Consider the following 13729-nt stretch of genomic DNA (forward strand, 5'->3'; position numbering starts at 1 on the left):
CACAAAGGTGACAAACTGTTTTTTCCGAAGGTGTTTTCTGAATAGACGAATGCTCAATTTCACTTTGAAGCTCATGAAAATTAGTTCTTATCTTGGCAATGTTAATTTTCTTCTTACATTGGTCAAGACACACTGATAATTGTCATTTTTGAGATTGGGGTTGATCACCTCCTTATAATAGCTTAGATTCATTTTTCCCTCTGACTTCTTATTGTGCCAAAACTTATCCTAAAATTTGGAGGTAAAAACATTATTAATTTTATCCTTATTCTTCAGGATCATCTTCTCCTTTACTCCCCAATGGTCTAGCCAAAACTAGGCATCCTTATGAAAACCTCGCTTGAGCCAGAGGTGGGGGTTTTGGCTAGATTTAGAATCAATTTTAGGATACCTCTTGGCTTCCATGTTGTATAGTTTCTTCTTATACATGATATACCTAGTCATAGCCATGCTTTCAATGGGGGAAAGACTAGCTTCAATTAGGAGGATAGGGTAGGGAGTATTTCCTTTAATATTGAGGTTGTAGGTTATAAAATACATTTGGATCAGCTCAATATTCCTCCATGATTCTCTAGATATACTGCAACCCCAAACCTCATATCCATATAAAATAATGGGGTTGACGAGAGTCTCAAAGAGGAATTTTTTTATTCCATGCTCAAAGATCTGTAGACTTACAAATGTTTTCAAGTCCATAATAAGCTTTCCACCCTCCAATTATTCTTTTCTCAATGATATAATTCTAATTGAACAATACGGGGACTAAATGGGCATAACAACAATAATAAGGGAGCTACACTAACAATAAAAATAAGGGGACTACACTAGTATTATAGGGATCTAACATGCCCCTCTCCTTCAAAAAAGTGTTGTCCTCATTGCTTGAGTAGTTCTAGGTGCTTTTGTATAAAATTCTCATCCTGCCATGTGGAATATTCAACGGGTAAGTTCTTCCACTTAATGAGATACTCTGAAACATAGCTGTCAGGTTCTTATTTCCATGATTTCTTCAGGCTTCATTATTATTTTTCCTTCCTCGTCAACTTCTGAAAATATTGTTTGAACTGAGAGCTTGTCACCGATAACCTTCTTTAAGCATGAAACATGTAAAACTGGGTGTACTCGAGAAGATGCAGACAACTCTAATTTGTATGCCATGGTACCAATATTTTACAACACCTTATAGAGACCATAGTACTTGGGTGATAATTTATTATCCTTCTTAGCTTGATTGAGTGACATTTGTTTGAATTGTTGTAGCCGTAAAAATACCCAATCGCCTATGTCAAAACTTCTTTCATTGGGATGCTGATATGCCTGTTGTTTCATTCAATTTTTCTCTAAAGTGAGGTTATCTTTTAAAAGTTGGAGAACTTGTTGTTGATGCTTGATGTGATCTTCCATTACTTGAATCCTAGAATTTTCTCTTAGAGATGATGTGAAGGATAGTGCATGATATCCATTAAGTGCCATAAATGGGGTGATATTTGCTACAGTATGGAAGGAAGTATTATACAACCATTCAGTCAGAGGTAACCAATTGACCCATTGTGTTTGTTTATAAGATACAAAGCAACAAATATATCCTTCCAAATATGTGTTCACTATCTCAGTTTTCTAGTTAGATTGAGGGTGGTAATATGAGTTATGAGCTAATTGAGTACCAAGATAAGAAAATAATCCCGTCCAAAATTTCCAGTGAAAATGGGATCTTTTGTCACTTAGAATAATATTTGGGTTTCCATGTAAATTTTGAATTGTTTCCATAAATGCAATAGAAATTGTATTGGCTTTAAAAGGATGAAATAATGCACGAAATTGTGCATACTTGGTAAGTCTATCGATTACCACCATGATGACCTTCTTCCCTTTGGACTTGGGTAAACCTATGATAAAACCCATTGAGACCTCCTCCCAATGTTGACTTGAAATGAATAAAGGTTGTACATAATTGGGGTCTTAATTGTCTCAAATTTATTTTGTTGGCAAACCAAACCTTCTACCACAAACTTTTGAATATCAGATTTAAGGTCATCCCAAAAAAAATTCTTCTTGACCCTGTGGTATGTTTTTAAAAATCCTCAGTTCCCTCCTAAAGGAGAGGTGTGCAATTCCAAAAGAATCTTTTGTTTGAGTTGGGAATTCTTACATAGATATAAGCAATATTTGTACCATAATGATCATTTTTCCAGATAAATGTATCTGATGTACTAGGATCTTGTTGCAACTTTTTAATGAGTTTTCACGCTTCTTCATTATTCTTCCATTCCTCCCTTACTTCAGTTATCCAGTCAAGTTGGATAATAGAAATGACATAGAGAAATGCTTCCACATCCTCATCCCTTCTTGAGAGTGTATTTGCAACAACATTTTTCTTCCCTTTTTTGTAGATGATTTCAAAGTCATAACCTAATAGCCTAGTGGCCCATTTTTCTTCTCTTCTAAGATAATATTTGTTCCGGAAAGTATTAGAGATTATCATGATCTTTTTTTATCTTGAAGTTGTTAATCTAGGTTGTCATTGTTGTCAATATGGTATTGGCTAGGATGAAAAATATTCTTGAGATGTCAAATGATGTCATAGCTCTTGAAGATATCAAGACACTAATGAAGAAGTGCCAATCATGTACCTTTGATGATCTTGATGATGAAGCCATAACCTTAGATGTTCTTACCTCGGATGATCTTGATGATGGAAGACTTTATCATGACATGGAAAATTCAATGCTGCATATGATTAATGGCATATCACTATCTTGGGTTAAAATCTGAATTGATCATCAATACAACCTAGACTTATATCTATCTCAAACTTGTGACAAGAAGTGTGCTCGGTTCATTTGAAGACAAAATTATAACCTATACAGAACTCGTGATATTCACCTTACAATTTTTTGGGTGAATTTTCTTATTGTAGCCTCACACCAAGCTACAGGACTTTGGACTTGTTCTTAGTGCAACCTCAGACCATACTACATGACTTTGGAGTTCGAACTGTCCTTATGATTTGAAACTCGGACTATCTTGTGGAAGGAGAATAGTAGGACCCTGCAACAATTAAGACCTTCTGAACTGAGAGCACTGTTGTCTCAGACAATGGCTTGGAATTGTGTTTATACACCTCGAATTTGCATGCTATCTTGAATATGTTTAGGATACTTGTAGTGCAATCATGTGAACTTTTAGGTGGAGCTTGGATAGTACTATGGAGGATACTTGTAGTGAAGTCATGTGACCTTTTATTTGGAGCTTGGATAGTACTGTGGAGGATTAGAAATATTATCGTGGAAGAAATAAAGAGAAGACCTGTGATAGGACATAAATTCATCCCTCTTGTGGATGTGATAAGGTGTAGACCTTGGCTTCACCTTGGAGCAGTTTTCAGCCTATTGTATGAAGCATACCTTGACACTTCTTTGAAGTAGAGTTTGGTTCTTATTTGAAGTAGAAATTTGAGCTAAACTTTACATCCTTAAAGATACTTGAACCCTTTATTGAAGCATATTTGAAATTGAACTTGATGAATACTTGAAGGAACATTCTTGGGAACAATATTTTGGGCCAAGCATTGTTGAAGACCATTTGTTGGATCATTATTGAGGACCTATTATACAACTATTCGAGACAATATTGTTGACCTTGAATACCTCATGGAATAGTATTTGAAGGAGTTTGAAAAAGTATCTTGGAGCTTTGAAGAACTGTTGTGTAGGCCTAAAAGAAACCTTTGAGCATTGTTGAAGACTCCCTTGGAGAGTTCTTGAAGAAGTCCTTGAAGAGGCCTAGAGCAGGTGCAAAACTTGGGCTGCCTATTGAAGACACCTTGAAGGATACTTGAAGATATTTGGAGGATTTATAGAAGTTGATCTCAGAGATACTAATAGAGACCATGATGCATTGAAGCCATCATGAGGTGACCTTGGAGATTTTGTTTGGGTAACATGAAGAGCAATGGTGATACATTTTAAAAAGATAAGGTTGTCATTAATGATGTAGCATGGAGACTACAGTGAAGCTGAATATTGACAAGGCTCGGTGAAGAAGACCTTGGGAGCCGTGAAGTACAACCAAACATACCTTGACAAAGTGAAGCTATAGGGTTGGATCCCTTGGGGTTGGTGCCTTGGAAAGTCCAAGTTAGTGCTTGGAAAATATAAGATTGGTGTCCTTGGAGTTGGTGCTCCTAAAATCAAGGTTGGTGCCTTGGATAAGATAAGGTTGGAGCCCTAGAGGATCAGAGTCCTCAAGAAACTAGATCGGAGTTTGTACCAGAGAAGGTTTGGTGCCATAGGGGTTGGAGCCTCTAAACGCAAGGTCAGTGCCTTAAGAAGATAGGGTCGGTGCCCTAGGGGTCAGAGCCTCAGAAAAGCCCAAGTTGGTGCTTGGCAACATGTTGGAGTCTGGGAGTTTGAAGATCGATGTCTTCATCTAGAGTTCGAGCCCTACATACATTGTACTTAATTTATTGTGAAAAAGAAATTAATAAAAGCATTTATTCTTATTGTTCATTTTGTGTTCTAAATATAAATGATCTAACTGGTAAAAGTAATAATTGAAGCAAAATATTGGTTCACCCCCCCTCTCAGTATTTCCGAAAGAAGTGTCTTCCCATTAGGTAAGGGAACCATTTCTTTAGGGCATGTAGTATTGACAACATTTCCTTATCATAAATAGGTTTATGTAAATAACTTCCCTTGATAGGATGAATTTCAAAAGCAATGGGTCTTCCTTATTGCATTAAAATAACACCAATTTCATTTCTTGATGCATCACATAATCCTTTAAAGTCTGGAGTAGCTAAAATCAGAGCTTGGTACATTTCTTTTTAAGAAGTTCAAGGGACTTATTTTATTTTAGAGTCCAAAAATATGCATCTTTATTTAGTAATGTTGTTAGAGGTGTTTTTATTTTCCCATAATTCTTAACAAATTTTCAATAATACCCTGTCAACTTGAGAAATCCTTGAATATGCTTTAGGGTTGTGGGGATTTTCCATTCCTTGATGACTTTAATTTTGTTAAGATCCAACTTAACACCCTCGTGAGATACAATATGACCCAAATATTCGACCTCCTATACCCCAAAGAAACTTTTGGAGGTTTTTGCATACAATTATTTCTCCTCCAATAGTTTGAGCACTCTGTCAATGTGTTGAACATGATCCTTCCAAGACTTGTTTTAGATTAGTATATCATCAAAAAATATTAACACAAATTTTCTAAGGAAGGGTTTGAAAATGGAAGTCATCAAACTTTGAAATGTGGAAGGTGCATTAGTAATGCTAAAAGGCATGACCAAAAATTCATAATGACCTTCATGAGTTATGAATGTGTGTGTGTGTGTTTTTTTTTTTTTTTTTTTTTTTTTTTTTTTAGAATGTCTTCAGTGTTCATTCTAATTCGATGGTATCCTAAACAAAGATGCAACTTGGTGAAGTAAATTGCTCCCTGTAATTCATCCAACAATTCGTTAATGACAATAATAAGAAATTTATCTTTAATAGTGAGATTTTTGAGCTTGCTATAATCCAGACACATACGCTATGATCCATCCTTCTTGTGTACTAATACTACTGTTGTAGAATCAAGAACTTTGGATAGGTTGAATTATACTTGCCTCCAACATTTCTACAACCATACATTCAATTTCACTCTTTTGGGTATAAGGCTATCTGTAAGGTTTGATGTTTGGAGGAACGCTTCCTGGAATCAAGTGAATAGTGTGATCATGATCAAGAATAGGTGGGAGGATTTTAGGAGTCTCAAATACCTTGGAATGATTGTACAAGATTCTTTGGAGATATGGAGAAACATATGATTTCAATGTTTGAACATCTAGTGAGCATAATTATGCAATTATGCCTCATTGTTATTTCTTCAAAAGCTTTGTCATCCTATTAGAGATAATTATCTTCCCTAGTTTCCTGGTGATGCCCCTTAATTCAATTTCCTTTCCTTCTTAGGAAAATTTCAAGAAAATTTCTTGAAAATTAAAATCTATCATTCCCAGAGATTATAACCATTAGACTCCTAATACAACAACAACACCACCCATTGGAATGGAAAGGAATATAATTTTCAATATATATTCCCCCATGGTTAGATTGATATTATGACACTTTCCTAAGCAATTTATAGTTCCTCCATTTGTAACCATCACTTGATACTCTAGTGTTGGATATAAAAAGCAATTCAATTACTTGGCTATCTTACAATGAAAAAAATTATGGGTACTACCACAATAGATCAACATTATTACCTTTTTTTTCTTGATATATCCTTCTATCTTGAGAGTTTGAGGAGTGGTAATTCCTGCCAATGCATTACAAGATATGGTCAGATTCATTTCTTCTTTCTCTGGGGTTTGTTCTTGGTTCATATCCTCTTCTTTTGACATTTCTAGTTCATTTTCTTCATCCTATTTGTTGGTGTCCAAGTTTGAATGTTATGATTCAACCCTTTACCACATTAATATGTCAATCCGAGGTCGCTTATTATTGCAGGGGTATCATGCACTATATATGCATGGGAAAATTCATAATCCAACAATTGATCAGGAGTTCAATTGATTAATTAAACATGCAATCTGAAATAATAAATAAACTGTAGCAGCATAACGATTCACAGTATCAACTATAACAGAAATACGTTTCACAACAGCACACTAACTCTCACAGCAAAAGGAAAATAAAATGCATAACTAAAAACAATACACACATAAGCACATAGGCACAACACCTGATCAGGAGAGTGGGCCCAACTCCCTGGTTAGGGCTGTGCTTAACTCATAGATTCGCGAAAGAGATCAAAAAGCTGGAAATTGTATTAATATCAAAAGTAACTATTATAGAACTCAGAGATCTCTCACTAACCCAACTCCCAGCTACAAATCCCCTTTTATACAATTACATCTAGAAACCATGGTGATTGTTTGCCTAAAATTACATGATAGTTGTAACAACAAAACTGAATCAAAAGATAGATAAAAGGAGATCTGCAGCAGTTTCACTGTAACATTTGTGGGTTAACAATAGTGCTGCCAACTTTGGTAATGAATATTGACCCTGTGGCTCCAAATCTGCGTAATTAACGAGATTAACATCCAATTGGTGATGATTCCTCAGACTTAAACATAAATGATTAAATAACTTGTGAAACATGACAAGGGTTATACCTGTAGGGATTTTAGGCACAAAATAGCTGGTATGAAAGTATAATTAGTAACAAAACAAGGTAATAAGATAAATAAAACAAAGTAGTTTTGGCCCCCAACATCTCCCCCCAACTGAATTTTCTGCATGTCCTCATGCTATCCCTCGTCGTTGCAAGTCTAGGTTTTCTTGACTACATTCGACATGCAGCTGGACAAGGTCGTACTTTTCGGCCATTTCAGTAGCAGCTAGTTTGTATCCTCAGGTTGTTAAAACATACTTCCACCAATCGTTGTTCACCTTGTAGGTTGGGGTGTATATGTGATTTGAAATGATCATATGTTAAAATTGATGTATAATTGATTATGCCATTAATGAATAGAATGTTAACTGAAATTGTTGAAATCATGAGAACTGCTTGAGAAGAAGACTTTACGACAAATGATAAAACATAAGCAAGATGAAAAACAAAAGTGAAAACAGAAAAAACACAGTGATACCAGACATCAAGATTGATTACGGAGTTCGTCCCTCATGGACTACGTCTCCAGGTCCGCTTTCAAGATGGGCGACCACTTTATTAGGATTGAAACCAAGGAGGTAGATTACACAGAAAATTTACCAAGCTGAATGTGCACACATGCACTTCTCGTCACTATCATGAGAAAGCTCTCTAAACTAGCTTTCCAACGCCTATCATGGTTCCCAATTCTGACTCTGGATGCTCCTGTTACACTGAAAACAAAATCGGCTATAACCTCTAGAACCTACATATAAAAACCCAAAACCACTCTCCTCTTCTCAATGAGAACAAAACTGGCTTTATAGCCCTCCAGATACACTCTAACTCCTTTCTATTGAGTTTTGGAGTGAATAGGCTGAAATTAGTGTTTAAGGGTCTCAGTCATGTCATGAATGGCCACCTAGGGATAAGCTTGCATGGTCTACACATTAGTTTAATGTCAAATAACAACCAAAAAACCCAAAATACCATAGTAATAAAGTCAAAACTGCTGACAGCTTGCTGACCAGGTGAAGGAGGTTAACCGCCCGCATGTGAACAAGGCGATCTAACCATTGTCATACACCTGGTGGCTTATCCACCCGGCGGTTTCGGCAACGATTCTTCCTTGGTAGTTCCGATAACTGGTTAGCGTGTTCACATGCGATAACTCCGCCCGACAGTTAACAACTCCACTGCATTTAGACTGAACTCCACTTGTTAACTTGACTTGTTGCATGTTCACATGGTTTACAACCCTCGCGCAGTTTCCAAGCCGGTGGTTAACATAACCCCAACAGTTATCCGACCTCCGTTCACATGACCATACAGTCCCACTGCGGCCTAGAGATGGCGGTTAGGGACTGTGTTAATATATTTGTAATGTTTTGATATGTATTACAAAGGCCCGAGGGTTTTAGAACATAGGGTTTATGTATTTGATTTGTATTTGTAATACATAGATTTGTATTGGAATATGGTTAGGGTTTAGGTTTTAGGTAATGGTATTTAGTGTATGATTTTTAGACTTAGGTTTTGATGTTTTCCTCCATAGTTTTTAGGGCTAGGGTTTAGTCAAGGTTTTAGCCTTACATAAAAAAACCTTTTACATCAATTTGTCACAAAGTGACATTCGCGACATTCGTCACATGATGACGACAACCAAACCCTGCAATATGGACGACAAACCCACGTCGACACCAAATCCCACGAGACAGACGATAATCACATATCGAAGACCAAATCCTGGCGGAACTAATGACAGCCACATGTCGACAACTAGGTACAAAACCATATCACCATGAAAACTACTGACATCACCTACACAATCTGAACCATAAACAACATTGTCGAAACTGAACAACACTGGATTGAATTGCTGACAACAACACTAAACCTGTGTAACTGATCTGACAAGATCCTCATGGATCAATCTGTCATCCAGCAGCCAAAGAAGTGGAAATTGAAACCTGAGACCTATCCAGTGAACCCCAGAGGTGTGTAGACAAGCCATATAACGCGACATCCTTTCTAATGCCTTGGCATAATTGTGGGTTCTGAAAGGCTCTTTAAGTCTTACCACAGAGGAAGATAACATCCACCTCCTTTTATAGGAATCCTTAGCCTCTTCCTGACAAGAAACTATTTGAGTAGTGCATAGTTGTCTGCACCATTTCTGTGTTACAAGCATTTGTTCCTTCTTCCCTTCAAATTTTAGAAAAGTCCTATGCTTATTAAGGATACTATCAGACTAGTAGTGTTCTCTCCAAAAAAATAACGGCTGAGTGGCTTGGTTGGCCTCAAAAGTATCAAAAGTCTTTTTCCACCTGACTTTATTGACAGTATAAGAGGTAAATGCTCTGAGTTGGATGTCTCCCACAGAAGGAACAAGATTAAAAGTTTGATCATCCTTCAAGTAATAGTCATGCATATAAAGTGCACAAAGAAGACGTTGGTCTAGAATATCATGCACTCTCATGATCCGGAGGAACTTCGTTGAGTCTTCGATCTTATGACTAATTTCATGGAATATACTCTTGAGACAAAATAAAAGATATTGTTCATGCAAGAAAAATGCGTAGCTGTGAGTTGGAGGGCGGAAAGCAAGTACCTGTTGTGCAAGATCAAACATTTCTTCCTTATCTATCTTCAAGATGCACACTTCTTCTTCTAGTTGCACAATTCTTCTCTATTGTTTCTCATGCTTCCTCCTCTCTCTATATTCCTTGTCAATATAACCAGTAACTACCCTTGCTACTTCTTCTATAACTGTATGGATTCCCTTCTAGTGATCTTCTACCAAAATAGATCCTTGTTGTAAGAGTGTGGCAATTGCCTGCCATTTTTTAGTTTCAACAGTCAAGAAGAACTCCTTGCTTTCAAATAAATATTCTATTGGCCCAACCTGTGTCGCAATAGAAATGGTAGGAGGGTCTTCGGCCTAGGTTACTACGGGTTCTTCTGCTTGATTTGCAAGTCCATCTTTGATGATTGTAAGCTTTCTCCTATATCTGCATGCTTTCCTCTTTAATCGAAAAATCCTCTTCCTCAACCGAATATTGTCAATATTCAACTGCATGTTTTCATTGAATTGGGACTGGTATCTCTCCTTGAAGGAGGACTTTCACTGTGTGATGTAGTCAATGAATTCTTGTTTAATGGGGATTTCTCCCACCGGTTCTGTGGCCGATGTGGGGCCTGGTGGATCCTCAACATTTATGTCAACCTGTTCTTCCTTAATTATTACTTCCTCAGCCTGTCCATCAACTTAAATTTCATCTTGTGGTTCCATAATTATTACATCCAGAGGCTCCATATTCACGACTTTTGTTTCTATAATCTGCTTATTGATTACAACAACATCTGTCTCGACCCCTATAAATTGCTTTGGGACTGTCACAGCCAGAATTTCAACATTCACAACATCTTCCCCCGCTGTCTGTATATCCTCTTGTGCTGGAACTGTCTTTTCATCTTGAAATTAAGCTTCAATCAGTGGTGTTATGGCGTAAATCTACCTAAGGCTGAGAAAGCCAGGTCTAGGGTAACATCAAACCACGCTTAACCTGGTAGCTAGCCCTACCAGGTCGGGAGAGGGCTCTCTCTTTGTCAATCTCAAAGAAGATATGGCAAGTAATGCTTGAGATGACTGATATGAATACTAATTTTAGGCTAGGTATATGCTCAAAGGAGTTTGATTGATTTTAATGGTTGTTTGCAGGATCAGACGAGGAAGGCAGTTTTGGGTCTGGGGCATGAACTCAGATTTGCAAAGTTTTCTGTGGGGTGAGGTAGGCAAGTGTTTTAGTACTTTAAATTAGGTGTAATGGTGAGTATAAAGACTGGTGAGGAGTTGGAGAGGGCATTAAAATATCATGATTCCTCTTCAAATAGTAGAAAATATTTAAAACTAAATGTATCCTCTAGGCAGAGCACTGAATATCAATGGATTCTACCTAATTCTCTTGATTCATTTAGTTATGAAGAAAGAAACAGATTTTGGAACACATACACATAGGAGAAAATAAATTATAGAAGAGAAAACAATGCCAAGACACATTACCACAAGAATCCCACAAAATGCTGCAAAACCCTAGTTCATTTCCTTGCCAAATTGCAGAAGTGATTTACAATAGTGATCAATGCATCCACAAGAGTCCAACCTTGACAAATGACTAAGAAAGTAAAAGATATAGGCATCAAAACACATATGCTAGCCATCAGGGGTCGAATCCATGAGTCAAGGAGCTGTTTCAACAAGATCTAAACTAGGAACTGAAAAATAGGCAGTGGAATAGCTTGCCTCTAAAACTATGGAAACTGATTCATTCAGTTCAAAACCACCTAAAACTGATGTATCTACCTCCTTAAGTCAATTTTCATCATTTTTACATCATAGTACATCAATTTAAATCATATTACATCATGAATTTGACCATGAGAGAAGAAAAAGTCAAACGTATGGAAAACGAGGTGAAATTCTGAGGAAACAGGCAAAATTGGCAAATTTTCCTCCTATGTGTAGCGCCATTTTTTTTGTGCGTAGCACTTTTTACAAGCCACTTTTGGAAGGCTTCCCAAAGTCCAAATCAGGTGCAGGATACCTCATTGGAAATCTTTATAAGTCTAATTTATGGAACAACTTGAATTTTTTGATTTGGAGTCTATTTTCCCCTCCAAAAACACAATCTCCCAAGACTACTTCCTGTGTGGCCAAAAAGTGGTAGAGAGGGAATTTTTTGGGTGTTTTTGGCCCTTTTAGAGGTCCAGAACTTGTCAAAACTTCACAACCATTTTTGAGCATGCATAACTTTTCATGGTGATTCCAAAAATGTAAAGTTTTTTTCAAATGGAGGCTCCCATCAAAATCATAGCACCGGTGGCGCTATGCACCTGCCGAAAAAACTTGTTTTTTGCCTCAAAAATTCAAAAATAACCAAAAATTCACCAAATTTCTTGAAATTTGGCATGAGTGATCTTTGTTATGTGCTATGCTGGGCCAATGATGCTTCAACCAAGATCTTGAGCTTATCTTTTTCTTTTTTTCTTCTCAAAGCTCTCTTTAACTTGGCTTAAAGGCTTCTTATCCTTGTCTTACAAATTTTGTTCCAGGCTAAATAGTGATAAGCCATGTGGCACAACATTTTCTTCTCCTTGTTAGCTTTCTCAAGCAGCTTATCCAAGTGCATATTCACCTTCTCCAACAAATATTCCCTGTCATTTTCTTTTCGTTCAATGGATGTCAACTTTCCCTTTGCCCTCTTGGACTTTTGTCGGTTTTCTTTAATGATCTGCAGCTCTAGGATTTCTTGTTTGTCGGTAAGCTACTTGTTTTCTTGCTCAAGGAAGTTGATAATCCACTTAGCCCTCTCAAGGTCAAGTGATAAGGCATGGATGTCAGCTTCTTTCTCTTTGATAATCTCCTTGAGTCTTGGGTTTTGGGAGCCCAAATCTGTGTCCTCTTCCTGAATCAAAACAAAATCTCTATCTTGACCTTCAGAAGGCCCTTCATCATGAAAAGGTTGCTTTCCTTTATCCTGTACCTGTACTGCTGAAGAAGAAGGCAAAGCCCCTTTCACCCCAGGTGAAGATAGCATTTGCTTGTGGTCTAGTGAAGGAAACGAGACCCCTTCCACCCTTGGTGGAGATAATACTCGTTTGGCAGCTGCAAATAGTCTCCTTGTGCCTTTTTCATAAGTGACAAACATTGGCACACCTGTAGTTTCAATCTCATGAACATCTAGCTGGTTTGAAGGCCCTCCTTCCTCTTGAAGCACTGATGGGGTCACCTGAGGGCTTTTGAAAACCTCATGTGAAATGAAGGTATCCCATGAAATATTCAGCAAGCTTAGCTGATGCAAAACAACAATTTTAATCAATGAAAAATGGTAAATGCTACTGAACTACTGAGGAAGAGGTTTCCTTTGCACATATGTAGCCATCTTCTCAATATTTCTGCATATAAAATATGGGAGGTTCATCATCCTCACTCTTGTGAAATGCATTAGCAATCTAACATGGTAAGTATACAAACGAGAAAACCTCCCTTCACAGGTGAAATACTTGATAATGAGTTTCATGAGTGGAGCATAAGTATCTTGTAAGTATCTAAAAGGAAAGACCCTATTGATTTGCCTTTGATAACTAGCCTTGATGTAAGGCTCATAATGCTCTCTGCCCACATGCTGCCCCTTATTCCACTGTTCACCCACATTAGGAATGCTTGTTGCTACTGCAATGGTTTCAGGGGTCAAAGTGAAAGAGACACCAGCTAGGTTCACCTGGCCATTGTGAAGATGAAGAAAAAAATAACCTAGCAAGCTCATGGTGATATTTCACCCTCTCCACCATTTCACAAAACTGGTAACAAGAGTGATGTTTAAAACAGGTTACTGCAAGAGTGCAAGCAAGTAACTCTGTGAGAGTGGTGGGCTCCTCCCGGATATGTTTTCCTCCATTATGTGGTTTTCTTGGTGCATGAGCCTCTTGGGAAGAATCACTGACAGTTTCATCATCCCTCTCATATGCTGAGTCTGTCTCCATACTTGCAAATTTGGAGTGAAAAATGATGAGTATGA

The sequence above is a fragment of the Pinus tabuliformis genome, chromosome J, assembly GCF_031772625.1.
Source record: "Pinus tabuliformis cultivar Carrire ecotype Pingquan chromosome J, CPIR1, whole genome shotgun sequence".
NCBI lineage: Eukaryota > Viridiplantae > Streptophyta > Pinopsida > Pinales > Pinaceae > Pinus > Pinus tabuliformis.